Source organism: Ambystoma mexicanum, chromosome 10 (assembly GCF_040938575.1).
Source record: "Ambystoma mexicanum isolate Mex_15411 chromosome 10, UKY_AmexF1_1, whole genome shotgun sequence".
In the NCBI taxonomy this organism is placed as follows: domain Eukaryota; kingdom Metazoa; phylum Chordata; class Amphibia; order Caudata; family Ambystomatidae; genus Ambystoma; species Ambystoma mexicanum.
This window is the reverse complement of record NC_090932.1, coordinates 1,486,287,158-1,486,302,118: the sequence shown is the minus strand read 5'-3', so window position 1 is coordinate 1,486,302,118 and position 14,961 is coordinate 1,486,287,158. Positions and strand designations below refer to the sequence as shown.

The following is a 14,961-nucleotide window of genomic DNA, read 5'->3' as shown; positions in this document are numbered from 1 at the left end:
AAGTAAAGAGCGCCCAAACCGGAGTGCACGCAGTTACCATGTCGCCAAGCCGTGGTGACAAACTTTGCAGGTGCCTTGCTGCTGTGCCCCCCTTTGATGTGGCTAATGACATTCTAACCAATCACATTCAGCCATCTGCCATCACTATGTGGTGGAATGACCAGGGCCATGCTAGGCTCGAAAGACTGCCTTATGACAACAAGAGTAACCACAAAATCTAGTTCAGGAGGGACTCTTAACCTAAGGGGTGCGGAATCTAGGGTATTTCTATGAGGCTAAACTGGAGTCAGTGGCAAATAAAGTAATCTTAAAAAGAAGCTTTCCTGCGTTCCATATTTCATCCAACAACGGAAGATATGTGACTAACCTATGCAGACTTTACCAGTGTTTGTAAAACATTGATACATTCTCCTGCTCAGGCACCTGGAGATTAAGGAGGTTGGACGCAAATTCATCCCGAAGAGAGGCTGTGGACAAAGGGGGTGTCTTCTCCTGCTTATTAAGCAGTACCATGTGTCACTTCCCACAAGTGACATTCTCCCCTCTCCTGGAATGAAGGAATCTGAGCAAACCGGAAAGATCTTCATACCCCGGGGCCATCTTCCCAGTCATCTGGTTGCTCCTTGCAGTGCTGCAAGTCTCTTTGTAATTGGTTGATAGACATTGGCTAGGCCTCCCTCAGGGGTTTCTGCCTGAATAAGCGGCAGAATTGTCAGTTCTAGGATAGGATTCTTAACCAAGCTACTTGGGCATGAGTGGCTCCAACTTGGGTTTTCAAGTGTAGTTCGTTCCAAAACCCTTTCAAGGGAAACCTATTCTGAGAGCATTCCTAGACTTGCATATCGCATACTGGGACACTATGGGTTGTAATGACCTCATCGACTCAGGTGGCATGGGAAGATTTGCATTAGGACCTTAGCAAAGGGACAGAATTAACATGTCTTCATCAGGATTGTAGTCCACATCAGCCATACTTTGGTCAACAATTGCAGATGTCTCTTAGCGAAGACATGTGAGCCACAGAGTGTTTCACCAATCCACACTTTCACAGTGGATAGAAAAGCTGTCGCCGTGTCTGCCCCAGCCGCTGATGGAATGAATGTCTTCTGCTGGATTGTTTAAAAACTGAGAGTGTAGCTGTCACTGATGGGCTCTTGTTTGATAATATATGTTTGCCCGTGGACAACGCCTTTTTCATTGATGACTCCTTTTCAGTCGATGGCACTTTATCTGTATATGGACTATGCCCCTTTGACAAGTCTCTTACCGTTGACTGTGCTTTCACCACTTACAGACCTGCTGCTCTGTCGGAGAAACGTGGATGGGGCCCTCCCAATGGACAACACCTTGTTGACTTCCTGGATGTCATTAACGGCCCCCTCCGATGACGAACGACCAACTGATGTAGTGAAAGATGACAATTACTTCAACTTAGACAGGTGAGAATTCCCTTTTGATGTGTCTTTCTCTGACTGTCACTGATGAGCGATAATTTTGGCAGTGGAAGTTATGCCACAATGTGATTTATTTTTCCCTGTTTGGTCGGGATGCCTTTTCAGGGACATTTTGTTTCCCCTTTTATCGGAATGGAGTTTCTACTCAGTGTGGGTTCTCTTCCTGGATTTAGTTGTTGCTTTGCACTTTCAATTGCCAAGAGTAGCTTGCACAGTTTTAAGAGCCATCTCCTTATGAAGGCGGGGATCTAGTGATCCACAGGTGGGGCTTAAGTACAAGCTACAAAAATTATTTTAGCAAAGCCCTAGGCCGCGGGCAGTGATGCAGTGGTCATGTGGCTTGGTGATATCACAGGGTAATTCGAATATATATATAGCGGTGCCACACATCAGGGATGCAGAAAATACACATGCAGAGAGGTAATATAAGAGGGAACTTGGGTCAGTATACCTATATTAGTAGGTAAAAGGTCAGGTAGGTGAGGCTTTGTTATATTAAGTAGCATTACTATTTGCTGCAGGGACCAAGAGGACTGCCCTAATGGGTCAGTTTAGTGTTGAAAATTGCAGTTCATGTTTGGCTAAAGGCTGCAATATCCGAATTCTATGTTCACTGTAGGGCAGAGGAGTGAAGGTCAAAATGGAAAGAGATGCCAATGTGGTCCAATTAATTGTTGCAAGGTAGTATTTTCTCATGGGCATGACGTTGCCTTCCCAGACGATAAACGAATGTTATGTTGATTTATACCATGCACCACTACCAAACAAGGGCAGTCTCCAGGCACTCACATGGCTCTGCAAGAGAAGAGGGCGGCGTGCGTTAGTGAGGATCGGATGGTAGAAAAGGTTCAGAACCAAGAGAAACTGGTGTCTGTGTGAATTGTCATGCATGTGGAGATGGTTGAGAGGCCCCACTTGTTGTAACCAGTGCTTCTGGTGTGGGCTAGTGTTTATTATTGGGTGTGTGGGTCGTATGAGGATAGGGTGGGGTTGTTGTCATGCACAATGGTTAGTTGTATCCATAAGGGGGTCCAGTGTTGCGTGTGTATGTTAGGTGTTTGATTTAATTGCGTTGGTGAGCTTTTGTGTCGTGTAGATGGATTTATGGACTATGTGCGAGGGGATGTTCACTCTAAGATTATTTCCAGAGTCTCAGCGAGTTGGTTGAGTGCCAGAATTAGATTAGTTCTAGATGTGTCTATGTGTAGTGTGGCTAGCCCTTTAGATGTATATAGTGGCGTTGGTTGTGTTGGAGGAGCAGGAAAGGGTAGAATTTGTTAGTACATCGGTTAGTTTTCACAGTACCTCTGAAGTGTGTCTTTGGTTGCTGCTCAATGGTACCTTCCAACATTCTTGGTTGTGGTCCGTCGGCCAGCCCCGCCTCCTCTCCAAGCATGGAGTATAACTTCCCCCACGGTTTTTCCCAGGGCAGGGGGTTGGTTGTTCCTAGCATGTTCCTAATTACTCTGCAGGGATTAGTCGGAGCAGTTGCGTTTTGGCTTGTTGTCCAGTTGGCTGCCAAATGGGCACACAGCTTGTTTGTTTATTTATTTATATGGTGCACCAAACCCTTAGGTATCTGGGTGCCTTGCAAAGTTACAAGATAGGTACATAGGCATATTCAAAAGATTGATTACAATACATTACAGCTATATACCAGAAAGGCAGGTTAGTCCATTATTTATGATTCTTGTAAGAAAAGCCATAGACAAGCACATACAGTAGCTTAATTACAATACAAATACAATACATTACAGGAATATACAAGAAAGGCAGGTTAATGCCTTATCTAAGCTTCTTGCGAGAAGAGCCAGATTTTAGCATTTTTTCTGAAGCCATAGTAGGAAGGTTCAGATCTGAGGTGAACAGGCAAGAAGTTCCAGAGTTTGGCTGCCAGCACGGGAAAGCTACTTACACCTGCTTTCTGGAGCTTAAATCTTGGAACTTTGAGGCAATGTGAGTGTAAGGTTCTGGAAGGTCGGTCATATGTGTTTCTGGAGAATTTGCATGACAAGTAGTTAGGAGCCGCGTTGGAAAGGCATTTATGTTTGAGGGTCAGAGTTTTGAAGGTGATTCTGCCTTAACTGAGAGCCATTGGGTGTTTCGTCTTACAGCTGAAATGTGTTGGGTTCTGGGGATGTTGAGTGCGGTTCTTAGCCCGTTGTTCTGCAATGTTTGTAATTTTTTAACGTTGTGTTTACAAGTCCCTAGGTATAAGGCATTACAATAGTCTAATTTCGATAAGATTAGTTCTCCTGCCAGTGTAATACAACGTGCTGTCGAGAGAAACCGTCTGCAGGCATTGGTTAGTTTGCAAGTGTATACCGTGGCAGAGGCTGTGGCATTGACTTGTCTGCTCAAGGTTAAGGCTGAGTCAAGATCCAGAGTTTTTACCTCTTTAGATACTTTTGTGTTGTTGTCGTTTATGTTGATGGATATAAACTGGCTACTAAGTTTGTTCAGTCTTACTGTGGAGCCAATGAGCAGTAGCTATGTCTTTTCGTCATTAAGACAAAGGCTGTGAGTGGCCATTCACGCTTGGATAATGAGGAAAATGTTGTCGAGCATGGTGGAGTCAGTATTGTAGTTGCCTGTGATAGGAATGAAAATCTGAGTGTCATCTGCATAGTTAGTGTAGGTGACACCCAGATTGTCAAGATCATCAAAGAGTGGCTAGTTGAAAATATTGTACATCGTACATTGTACATCGTTGGAGAGACACATGACCCCTGAGTTACTCAGCAGGCTCGGCTGATGCGATTGGAGCAAATACCCTCATGGTTATATTTTCCAGGAAGGAATGTATCCAGGCAGCGGCTCGGCGGAGAAGAGGGCAGCTGTTAATAGGTGATGGCATAGTATTTTGTGATCGACTAAATCAAATGTGGAAGAGAAGTCCAAGAGGAGAAGGATCGCTAGCTTGTCATTATCCATTAAGTCATCCATTTGGTTTTTAAAATCTATTAAATCTGATTCTGTGCCATGTTTAGGCCTAAAGCCAGACTGTTGCAGACCAAGGAGATTGTTAGATTCGAGGTGAGCCTGAATCTGTAAATATGCTGCCCCATCTCGGATTTTCAAGAGGAATGGAACAGTGGTTATTGGTCCATAGTTAGTCAGGATTTTAGGGTCCAGGCATGTTTTTTTTTAAAAGACAGAGTTTATTAGAGTGGTGATGACAGGTGCTAATGCCCTGGCGGCCTCTTTAATGATAGGAGCTGGGCAAGTGAATCACTGGCATTTGGATGGTTTAAGGCTGGCTATTATATTCACTTCTTCGCCGCTTGTTGATTCTGTCGTTGTACTGAGGATCTCAAATTTGTATGTGGTAGAGGTTTTGGATAGTTTTTCCTTATTCAGTGTTGTGGGGTTATTTTTCCATGAGCATTCAGCACTTCTTTTTTCATTGCGTAAGGCTTTGAGATTGGGGGGGAACCAAGAATTTAAAAGTGCTCGAGGCTTAGCTTTGCGCAGTTTTAGAGGCGCTATTTTGTCAATGGCTTGTTGTAAGGTGTGGTTGAATAATTCAACTAAAGCTGAGGGGTCTGTGCTGGTGTGGGTGAGATTGGTAATAGGTTGGAGTAAAGGTAGTAGATTCTCAACCGTTATATTATGGTTGTTTCTGGTAAGTGCCGGGGGAGCTGCTGAGTTCGGCAGAATGGGTCGTGTATGTATGGTAAGTGAGATGATGTGATGGTCGGTCCAGGTGCAGGGTTCATTGGATAGGTTCTTGATATCACAATTGAGATCAGCTAGCCAATCTAAGGTTCTCCCTTTGTTGTGTGTGGGCATGTTGATGCGGTGTGTGAAGCCTAGTTCAGAGATATTGTTGGCGAGTGCTGAGGCACTGTTATCATTAGGGTCGTGGAGGCCTAGATTGAGGTCTCCTAGAATTATGATTTGTGACCCTGGTTTGGTGTTTGCAGTGAGTAGGGAGGGAATATCTTCCTCGAATGTTGATATAGGGCCTGGCGTTTGTATATGAGGTGCATAGTCATTGTGTGTGATGCCTTGAGTCATAGTTTAACTGTCAGAAGTTCTCCTGAAGGGAAAAAGAGATGGGGTAGGACCCTTAGTCCAAGTTTGGTTTTGGCGATAAAGGCGATGCCGCCGACCCTCTAGAGGATTCTCTGTCTAGTCTGAGTAAGATGTAGTTTTCCGGTATCGCTACTGACAGAGTTGGTCCTGCTGCAGCATGAAGCCAGGTCTCAGCAATAGCTAGCAAATCTATTTGATTGGAGGCTATGAGGTCTGCAATGTCTAGAGCGTGAGCTGACATAGATCTAGCATTTACCAAAGCAGCCTTGATAGGTGATGTGTCATTATCAGGTGTGTTTGGAAGAAAGGTCTCAGTTGTCTGTCGGGTTGGGCTGTTAGTGGGTGTGCCATTGTCTAGCTTGTGCTTGTTTCTCTTCCTTGGAGGGTTAGAGATGCTCACTTTGTCACTGACATTAGATAATAGTTGAAGGGCTTTGATGAATCTGGATCCAAGCCTGAGGTTTCTAAGGCTGGTAAGGCATGGTTGGTTGGGTGTGAGACAGGTGCCATATATTTGGATCCATTGAGTGGGAGACAGCGGGCATTTGGTGCTGGTGGTAGTCCTGACGGTTGATGAGGGGTTAACAGAGACTAACTGGCAAGGTGGCAGGAATCTGGACGGTGCTATGAGAGATGATGTATTTTATTTATTTATTTTATTTATATTGCGTTCATACACAAGTTTTTCAGAGCACGACGGTGGTAGCATGGTGGCCATGGTGAGGGAGACCCAGGGTTTACAGGGTAAGGGGGGCATGGTATGGGCGGTCACCAAGGTATTGTGTGAATGGGGGTTAAGCATGGTAGGAGTGGTGTGTGGAAGTAGAGTTAGTGCGAGAAGGGAGCTAAACACTGTTGATATGCATACATTTGCGGTGGTGGACAGGTACATGACTTTCAGAGCAGAATTACAGAGCCTATATCGTAGGAAACTCAGTTAGTGGGCTGAGGATAGCCTGAGCATACATTTCAGGATAGGCAGACTAGATGGCTCTGATTAGTAGTGTCACGGATAAGAGATAGTTAGCCAGGTGTTAATGTGATCATAAGTGGAGGCACGCAGTGAGTTTATGCTCAGCATGAACTAGGGTACTTATGTAAATGCGAGTGCAAGGCCGCTTTGAGTTAGGCTGTCTGGCTCGACAGGGTCTTAGTGGTAAATTTATCAGAAAATAATACAGACAGTAATACAGGCACACAGAGGGGCAGGTAGACAAGCAGCGAGTAGTGCAGCCTGGTATGATGGGAACTCAAAAGCAATGTTTTCAGCAAGCGTGGGAAGTGAACAGCACCATCAGGTGATTAGTAGATGATATTACTAAGCACTGGTAAATAAGAAAATATCAAATGCTAGCGTACAGAAATTGTAGCGTACATTAGATGCATTCAGTGGTCAAATGGTCAGTGTGGTGTAGCATGGGGGTGAGGTGATACGATCATTACAACTGATAAGTTCAAGAAGGTACAATCAGAGGCATTGCAGTGCAGGTTTAAGCAGAGACAGCTGAGGAAATGGCTGTGGAGCACTGGGTTAGGCAGTGGTGAAGAATGGGCAAAGTGTTGCCTTGAGTTGAGAATGGATACAGTAAATCAAGATCTCATATATAAGGCAAAAACAAAGACATTTTAGATTTTTTCAAGGGCCTTAGCTCTAGTTACCCTACGTTTCCCAGGGTCATCCAGACGTGGACCCCTTGCTCACTGGGCTCAGAGAGGCACAGCTCCACCTCACTGAAGATGCCCAACAAGGCGGAAACACGTGTATGGGGTTGCTGTTGGTGCTCTTATTCAGTAGGGAATTGCCATAGCATTTCGGTGCAGGACTGCTCATGTGGGCAGGACAAAGACTGATATCCAAATTCATATTTCCCATCTGTGAAAGGTACAGTGAGCTAAAATGTGGCTGTGGACTCTAGAGTGGGTACCTTCCCAAAGAACAGGCCATTTTGCCGTCTTCGTTTTCAAAGAGGGACGCCCATGACACATTTTCTATTTTTTCAAGGGCCTTAGGTCTAGTTACCCTAGGTTTCCCAGGGTCATCCAGACGTGGATTCCTTGCTCACTGTGCTCAGAGAGGCACAGCTGTACCTCACTGATGATGCCCGACGAGGCTAAAACACGTGTACAGGGTTGCTGTTGGTACTCTTGTTCAGAAGGGAATTGCCACAGCATTTCCATCTGTGAAAGGTACAGTGAGCTAAAATGTTGCTGCAGACTCTAGAGTGGGTACCTACCCAAGGAACAGGCCATTTTTGCTGTGTTTGTTCGCACAGAGGGGCGCCCAGGACTAATTTTGGACTCCTATATGTTAGGGAGAATTCTCCGTTTAGGCTGAATTTCCTAACCTAGTGAGTCCCCCAGCAGCTTTGCTGGATTTCTGGAGTTTGTTTTTTTCTCCTGCCAAGAGTGAGGCTCTTTTTCTCCCACTCTTGGACATGATTTATGGTGTTCCTTTGACTGTTAATGTGTTTTATGGACTATGGGGTCCTTAACTCCATAGGGTCTCATGTGTTCTTACTATGTGTGTTACACAGCACCCTCCGTACAGTGACACAGGGGTGTCATAGTGACACCCCACCATAGACTCCATTCCCTGGGATTAACTACTGTCTCCCAGGTGCAGGTAAATTCACCATTGGCTTTACTAGTCCCAAATTATGAACAGAAACCAGTACAAACCATCATATTGTGGACGTACTGGTCGGGGCAATTCGATTGCCCTGGGGTCTGTTAGTCGAGGGGGCACGTCTCCGTCCCTCCTGATCGAGTTTTGGCTGGTGACAGTGGATACTACTTTTTATATTCGACTGCAAATATATCCCTATGGGATTTTCCCATTGTTCGAGGCTACCAACTTTAATTATTTAATTCTCATAGCCTCGAACATACCGCCGGTTTATTTATTTAATATTAATTCGCCGGTTGGTATTTTTTGCCAGAACTCGATTCTAAAATGGTGTTTGTGTTCTCTTCTGTGACTCCAACCCAAGTCGAGCCCTTTGTTCCATTTTTGGGCGAGCTTCTCCACTCTGGGTAGCACAGTGTGGGAGGGGGTTTAGGCACCCTGGACTGAGTTACCTTGGTAACTCAAGTCGCACTCTTGTGTGATTGGCCCAAGTGGTGAGCCGGCCGGCTCACCACTTAGCATGTTTGATTGACAGCTAGGCTGAGTGAATGGGGGTGTGCTGCATAAAAGCAGGGCTTTTGGGACTGGAACTTCAGAAGTCGCCACAGGACCTGAGAATCCGACGAGGGAGAAGCTGAGCCGACCTGCTACAACGACACCAGCGGTGGAGCCCTGCAGAACCGACTCACCACTTCCCGACGACAGAGAAGATCTCCCGGTTGGAGAGGCTTCTTCCCCTGAATGGTGGGCACAACCAGTTTACCTTCTTTTCCTCACATCCCAGGACGTCTTGTGGTCGAATTGCCCGTGCCAAGCACCCCGGCAACCGGATAGCCACTTACCACTGGACCGCGAATAAAAGGACCGCTCCTTTTTGACCTGAGAACTCCGTGGCTGGTTTCTTCCCTGGCAGTGCAACAGACTCCTGTCTTCCTCCCCAACGAGATCCTCTCTTCCCCCGGACGAAGCACCGACTTGCATCCGCTGCCAGGAACAACTGCCCCTGCTGGAGTATTCTCACCACTTTAAGGTACCGTGTCCGCCAGGCCACCCTTTCTAAAGATTGCTACAAGGTAATAATAATCCCTTAACCTTCTGGACTGGGCTGGCCGCCTTGACCATCTAACTGGTCCCTTTCTTTTGGTCCAACTCTTTCTGAACCTTTGAGACTTTTGTGCACTTCAACCGTGTGACCTTGGACACATTTCGTTCTGATCCTCTTAAAGTGGATCCGGCCTTCTGAACTCTAACTTCACGGTTTTACTTTGCCTCCCTCTCTTGTTTTGTTCTTGTGAAAGTGTTGGGATCTGTTTCAAATTATACTCTGCTTTTCTCTCCCTTTTAAAATAAATTATTAGAGTGCCAACTGCGTTAAGCACTCACCGCTGCCTGAAAATAAGTGGGGCTTTTACTTTAGACTTGTCTAAATATTCTTTTAAGGGAGTGTATATCTTTTAGTGACCATGTTTTTGAACTGCTTAAATATTAGTGCCTGTGTGTTTTACTAGATGTGGTTTTATATAAATAATTATCTCTCTTTTACACCAAGCTCTGGTCAGTGTTTGCTTGTTCTACTGTGTTGTTTTGACCTATTGTGAATACTCTGTATACTGCCTAACTCTTCTTGAGGGAGGTCTGACTGCTCAGCCACAGCTACCAAGTGAATCTGTGTGGTACAGACTGCTACCAAGTGGGTTTACTGCCAAACACCTGTAGTCTTAAATCTTTTGCAGTGGTCCCAAAGGGAACTGCACAGGTTTCTGCCTAACACTATATAAGGCAATGCAAGTAATAATAGCAATCAGAGATGTGGCTTGGAATTGCGCGGATAGTCCTGGTGCAATACAGATATTGCGATATGCTTACCACAGCGGTGCAATCGAATGCTGGGGCAACAGCTCCAGTGTCGGCGATGGCCATAGAGAGGGATGTTAGATTTGGCGTGCTGTGAATTGGCAGAGGGGGATGATGGCCAAGAGGCGGAAAGATTGGGACAGCACGTTTTCAGCCTCGGGCTGCGGCACGAACAGGCACAGACAGGGGGCCTTGTGCTAGGGACCTTAGGCGTGGGGCTTCCGCCGGTCCTCAGTGCTTTTTTGTTGGATGTCGTGTGGAAGGTTGCTAGGGAACCAGGGGTAAACAAAATGAGCACTTCGGTGCGGCGGGCCATTTTTCAAGAACAATTAAATTAGGAAAAGGACCACGGAACTGCAGTTGCCCATGGTGTAGGCTGCTGGGCACATGGAGCGGGGGACTCAGATCAGGTAGTCGGCTTCAGACACGGTCATACTTGGGTAACAGCGGATTATTTCATACAGTAGCTTCTTGCTTCTCGCAGAACGCAGGGATGCGGTCTAGCTGCTCCTGCAGATCTGGCGTAGTTGGGCTCCAGCCCTTTCAGAGACAGCTGGTATTGCAATAAATTTGAAGACGTGGTGCACCGTGCTCGGGAATGACAGTATGATACACGAATACACGAGGGGGCTCAAATCGCAGCAATGCCAAAATATAGCAATAGGAGGGGAGCAACAGTGCCCCCATTGACCGCAGCGCATTTGGTCAGGAATAAAAGTGTGTGGTAGAACGAATAAATAGGAGGAATTCATTTCTAGCAGCAGGGCCGCTCACACGTTTTTTCATGCAGCTGTTCCTCATGAGAAGATAACTAGAAGGTTGGGCAAGAGTTGGCACATGTATTTTACGCGAGGGGTACGGAGCGAGCAGGAGATGGCTGATTTCCAGACATATCATTGGTCGGTTTTGGTGAGATGCTACTGCCGGCGGTGTCTCCAACATAGTGGTCCAATTAGCATAGAGCATTGCATCACCATAAAGGTTGCCAGCCGAGCAGTATGCCCAGCAGAGTATGTTGTCATCGAGGTGCTGTATTTCTTAAGCTTGTGAAAAGTTAAACCTCCAATTCGATAAATTAACATATAGGGTTCTTTAGGAGACCAATGACGAGCAGCCAATCAACATGTTCGAATTATGTTAATTGTTGCAATTGTAGAAATAGTTAATTTGTGGTTGTCCGTTTTAAAAAGTGTAGCACGGAACCAGCAGTTTGAGAAAGTGGTTAACAATTCAGTTCCACAGAGCAGTCCATTTTTTTGCCCCCAGCTGTGTTTGTTCAATAAAACTTGTATTTTTCCTTGCAACTCATACACTCCATTTTTGACTACTTTTGGATTACCTTGGGGGACTGCACCTTTACAATTTGAGCCCCAGCAAGATCTCCAGTTCCCTAAAAAGGCGGGGGGCAGCCTGATCGCATGGGCCTACCGTGATCCGGGTGGTTCAGGCAGTTGATAGGGGAGACACAGCATGGAGGGGAGTCTGAGGTCCTAGAGCATGTGAGTGTACCAGCACACGAAAAGATAAAATTGTGCATATTTTTGTTGATTATTAGAGTCGATTGCAATTGATCTCCTCTGTAGTACTGGAAGAGTTTGATGAGGTATTGAAGGGAGCTCCTCCATTGGGAGGAAGGATGATGTCATAAGTAGGATAGAATTGTGAATTTGGGAACTCCTCTTAGGAGAGGAAAAGCAGCTCTTTGTAGAAGTAGAATTACAGTTTTTGATTCCCCAATGAACAGGGCGAGAAAATATTATTGTATATATGAATGAGTTTTGTTTTGTGTAGGAGAGGTGGTTTATGTTTGTAGGAGTATAGTGGATTTGTTGAAATGTTGTAGGATTGTATTATGGTGTTATGGTTGTGTGGGTATAAGTGTGTTGAGTGAGTGAGAGTTGTTTTAGTTGTGTGAGAAGTGGGATAGAGGTGTGGTGATTGGGGGGTGAGGGGAGAGGGGTGACGCAGTGAAAAGAAAAAAACAGTTGGAAATTTAAGGTTTTCAAAATTGTTTTGGGGAATTGGGGGAGTGTTGTAATATGATTGAAGTTTTTCCAAACTAGGTAATTTCACTGCCACAAAAGTGTGGGCATACATGACCCTGTTTGAACAATGTTGGGGGTCATGCAGCAGGGAGGGATGCGGTTAACTGGTATTATGGAAACTTCATTGGGAGCACTTATGCAGTACATTACCACAGTATAGAGACACAATAATAAAGTATCACAGAGTGGGTGCAGGACACGGCAGGAAACATTTTCAAATTGTGGCCCGGAGAGGGTAGGGCACCATTGAAATGGAAATCTTAGAGAGATGTACTAATGTTTATTGGCCACACACAAAGGAAAAAAAAACTGAAGAGTACACAAAGTATCTTAGAAGTGTGGAAAATGTGTGAGGAAGAGGAGTCAGCTCCCGCCAAAACAACAGCCAACAGTAATGACACAGTTACCGTACCATCAGCCCCACCCACGTATGGGTTCTTTCCGGCATTACAACCCGCCGTTTGCTACACCAACCCCCGTGATGTACCTCCAGCTGAGGATTAAAAAGGGTTGACCAAGAAGAAAACAGGGGCTAGTACGACTGCCGTAACGGTGTAACGCTCACCTGGTATCCACAGGGACGTCACTCAGCCTGTTCTGACCTCTTACGACCTCAAACCCTTCCCTGGAGGATAATCGACTGGAGACTGGGACTTATTTTCTTGGATAGTGTGCTCTCCGTCCCGCTTTCAGCGTAGTCAATTTGGGCAGTTTGGGACGAAATTTGGGACGATAGTAGCCCTTGTTTGTTCTTCCGTACTTGAATGGAGGTGTTGGTTCTTTGGATCTGAGGCTGTTTGAGTGCAACGCTCATCTGGTATCTACAGGGACGACACTCAGCCTGTTCTGACCTCTTATGACCTTGAAGGCTTCCCTGGAGTCTACTCGACTGGAGACTGGGCCTGAAACACAGGATTGGTAGAGTTTAACTCCCTATTGTCTCTGTGTGCTTGAACCCCTTCTTCCCCGGGGTCCAACCCTTCCCTTTGATCCACAGCTCACCTTGATTTCTTGGAAAGTGTGCTCTCCGTCCTGCTTTCAGCGCAGGGGCGCGTTGATTGATGCGGGCTCGTTGCTGCCTAGTTACTTCACTGCCAAGAGTCTGACAGGTAAGTATAATGAGTCTTTTGAACAGTTCGTTCCTTTCCTTCCTTAGATGATGGCCAGCGTCTGGGGATGGCGGCTTGCTGCTGAGATGAGTAGCGCCGAAGGTGAATGAGAGCGCGATGCGCGATGCACCCCTTTCGTATTTGCATTGAACTGAGTTCTTTTTCTGTGGGCCTCATTACACGGACAGCGGTAACCATGGCGCTATTAGCGCCATGGTTGCCGCCGGTATTTTACTGAGTCCGCCATGGTGAATGGTGGAATTACCGCCCTATTCCAAGGTGTGTGGGGGCGGTAATTCCCCATTCACCATGGCCCTTCCCCACTCCCATTTTTGCCCCCATAGGGCTCAATGGGAATGGGGAAGGCGGTAATTACGGTACCGCAATTTGCGGTGCCGTAATTATATCCAAGGTCCCTTTGCGGGTCCCGTCGGTAACGGCTGGTAAAACCAGCCGTTAAGGTAGGGTCCCACAAAGGGACCTTGTAGTAAGGCGGTAAGGGTTTACCGGCACTGGTACCCTTACCGGTACCAGTTAACCCTTACTGCCATCCGTGTAATGAGGCCCTGTGTCTTTTAGGTGCCGCAATGTTTTCAGCGTGGATGCCGGTTATGAAGAACAAATGTGGTGGGTAAGCGCGGTATGCAGCGCCTCTAGATGTTTCCACGCTAACCTGGAGTGTCTTTTCCCTCTTGCAGATGGATGAGAAGTTCCGGAGACAGAGTTCCCCCAGAGCGGCTGGGATTCAGGTAAGCGTTTGAAGCTTGTACAGTATTTAAAAATAAGCGAAGATTTGCAGAATGCTTACTAATGCCTTTTTTCTGTTCTTTTCCCTTTTCCTTAGGAAGCGGCGTGCCGGGATGGGAATGACACCGCCGAAGATGCCCGCAGAACAGAAGGAGCGATGAATGATGGGCAGAAGCGCTGCAAGGTAAAACTGTTCCTAACAGTGTTCTTGTTCTTGCAGGAGCTGAGCGCAGGCCTACTGGAGACCGATCCGAACATGGTGAGTGTCACGCTGCAGGTGCAGAAAACGCAAAGCATGTTTCTCAGCCTGTGTGTGGCTTAAATACTGTCTGGGTGTCCCAGGTGTCTCTGGGCTGAACCACACCCAAAAGACTAGACCGCACATGCAGTTATGGGAAACGAAATATGTGGGGGCATCCATCTTGTCCCCATCAATGCACTACACATCCAATCCCCAATGTTATCCTATGGGAGTGAGTGAGTCTGGTGCTACAAGCGCCAAGTCTGACTTCAAGTGGGTCTTTGGAGGGATGGAGAGGCCATTGAGGGCCATGTAGGTGATCGTGGCCTGGCTCCAGCCTGACATCTTGGAGGGCTGGGGACATGAGGGGCAGGAATCATGACAAACAGATACCTTGAGTAACAGAACTATAACCGCGAAATCAGCAGACACTGTTAGAAGCACACTACTTTCAGAGATAGGGAAAAGCGTGCTAAGGCATATAGAGGACGTACTGAAACAAGCAGAGGGGGAGTTTGCAAGGACACACAGATGACGAATGTCAAATGGAGGATGACTAAGCAGAGGATATGATATTTTGGGGCGAAGATAGCAACATGGATTAGGGCAAAAGAGAGACTGAGATTGCTCCAAACTACTTAGGAAACAGCAACCCAGGATAGCAGTAGCAAGTAGTAGGCAGGCAGGATATGATAGGGTAACGTTGAGCAGTAATGCCCATGATGGCATGCTATTCAATAACTGTCGAGCACATGTATGGAAAGTGTTAATGGATATGTACCCACACGACTCAGCTATGCAGTCTATTTCAGCGTGCACTATAAGACCAGATGAGGACCCTGCATCA

The 14,961-nt window shown here is 46.4% G+C and overlaps 1 protein-coding gene and 1 long non-coding RNA gene across 3 annotated transcripts in view; one reads left to right on the top strand and one right to left on the bottom strand.

The window, feature by feature from the left end:
• The window catches only part of MLXIP (MLX interacting protein), a 1,610,055-nt gene that overhangs the window by 545,629 nt on the left and 1,049,465 nt on the right, over nt 1-14,961 (bottom strand). The gene's annotated exons all lie outside the window — the stretch shown is intronic.
• LOC138492452 (uncharacterized) overlaps nt 1-14,961 on the top strand; it is a 249,553-nt gene that overhangs the window by 134,392 nt on the left and 100,200 nt on the right. For both annotated transcript variants that reach the window (XR_011276209.1, XR_011276208.1), the window contains exon 2: nt 1,295-1,439. This is a non-coding gene — a long non-coding RNA (uncharacterized lncRNA). The remainder of the gene's footprint in view (nt 1-1,294; nt 1,440-14,961) is intronic.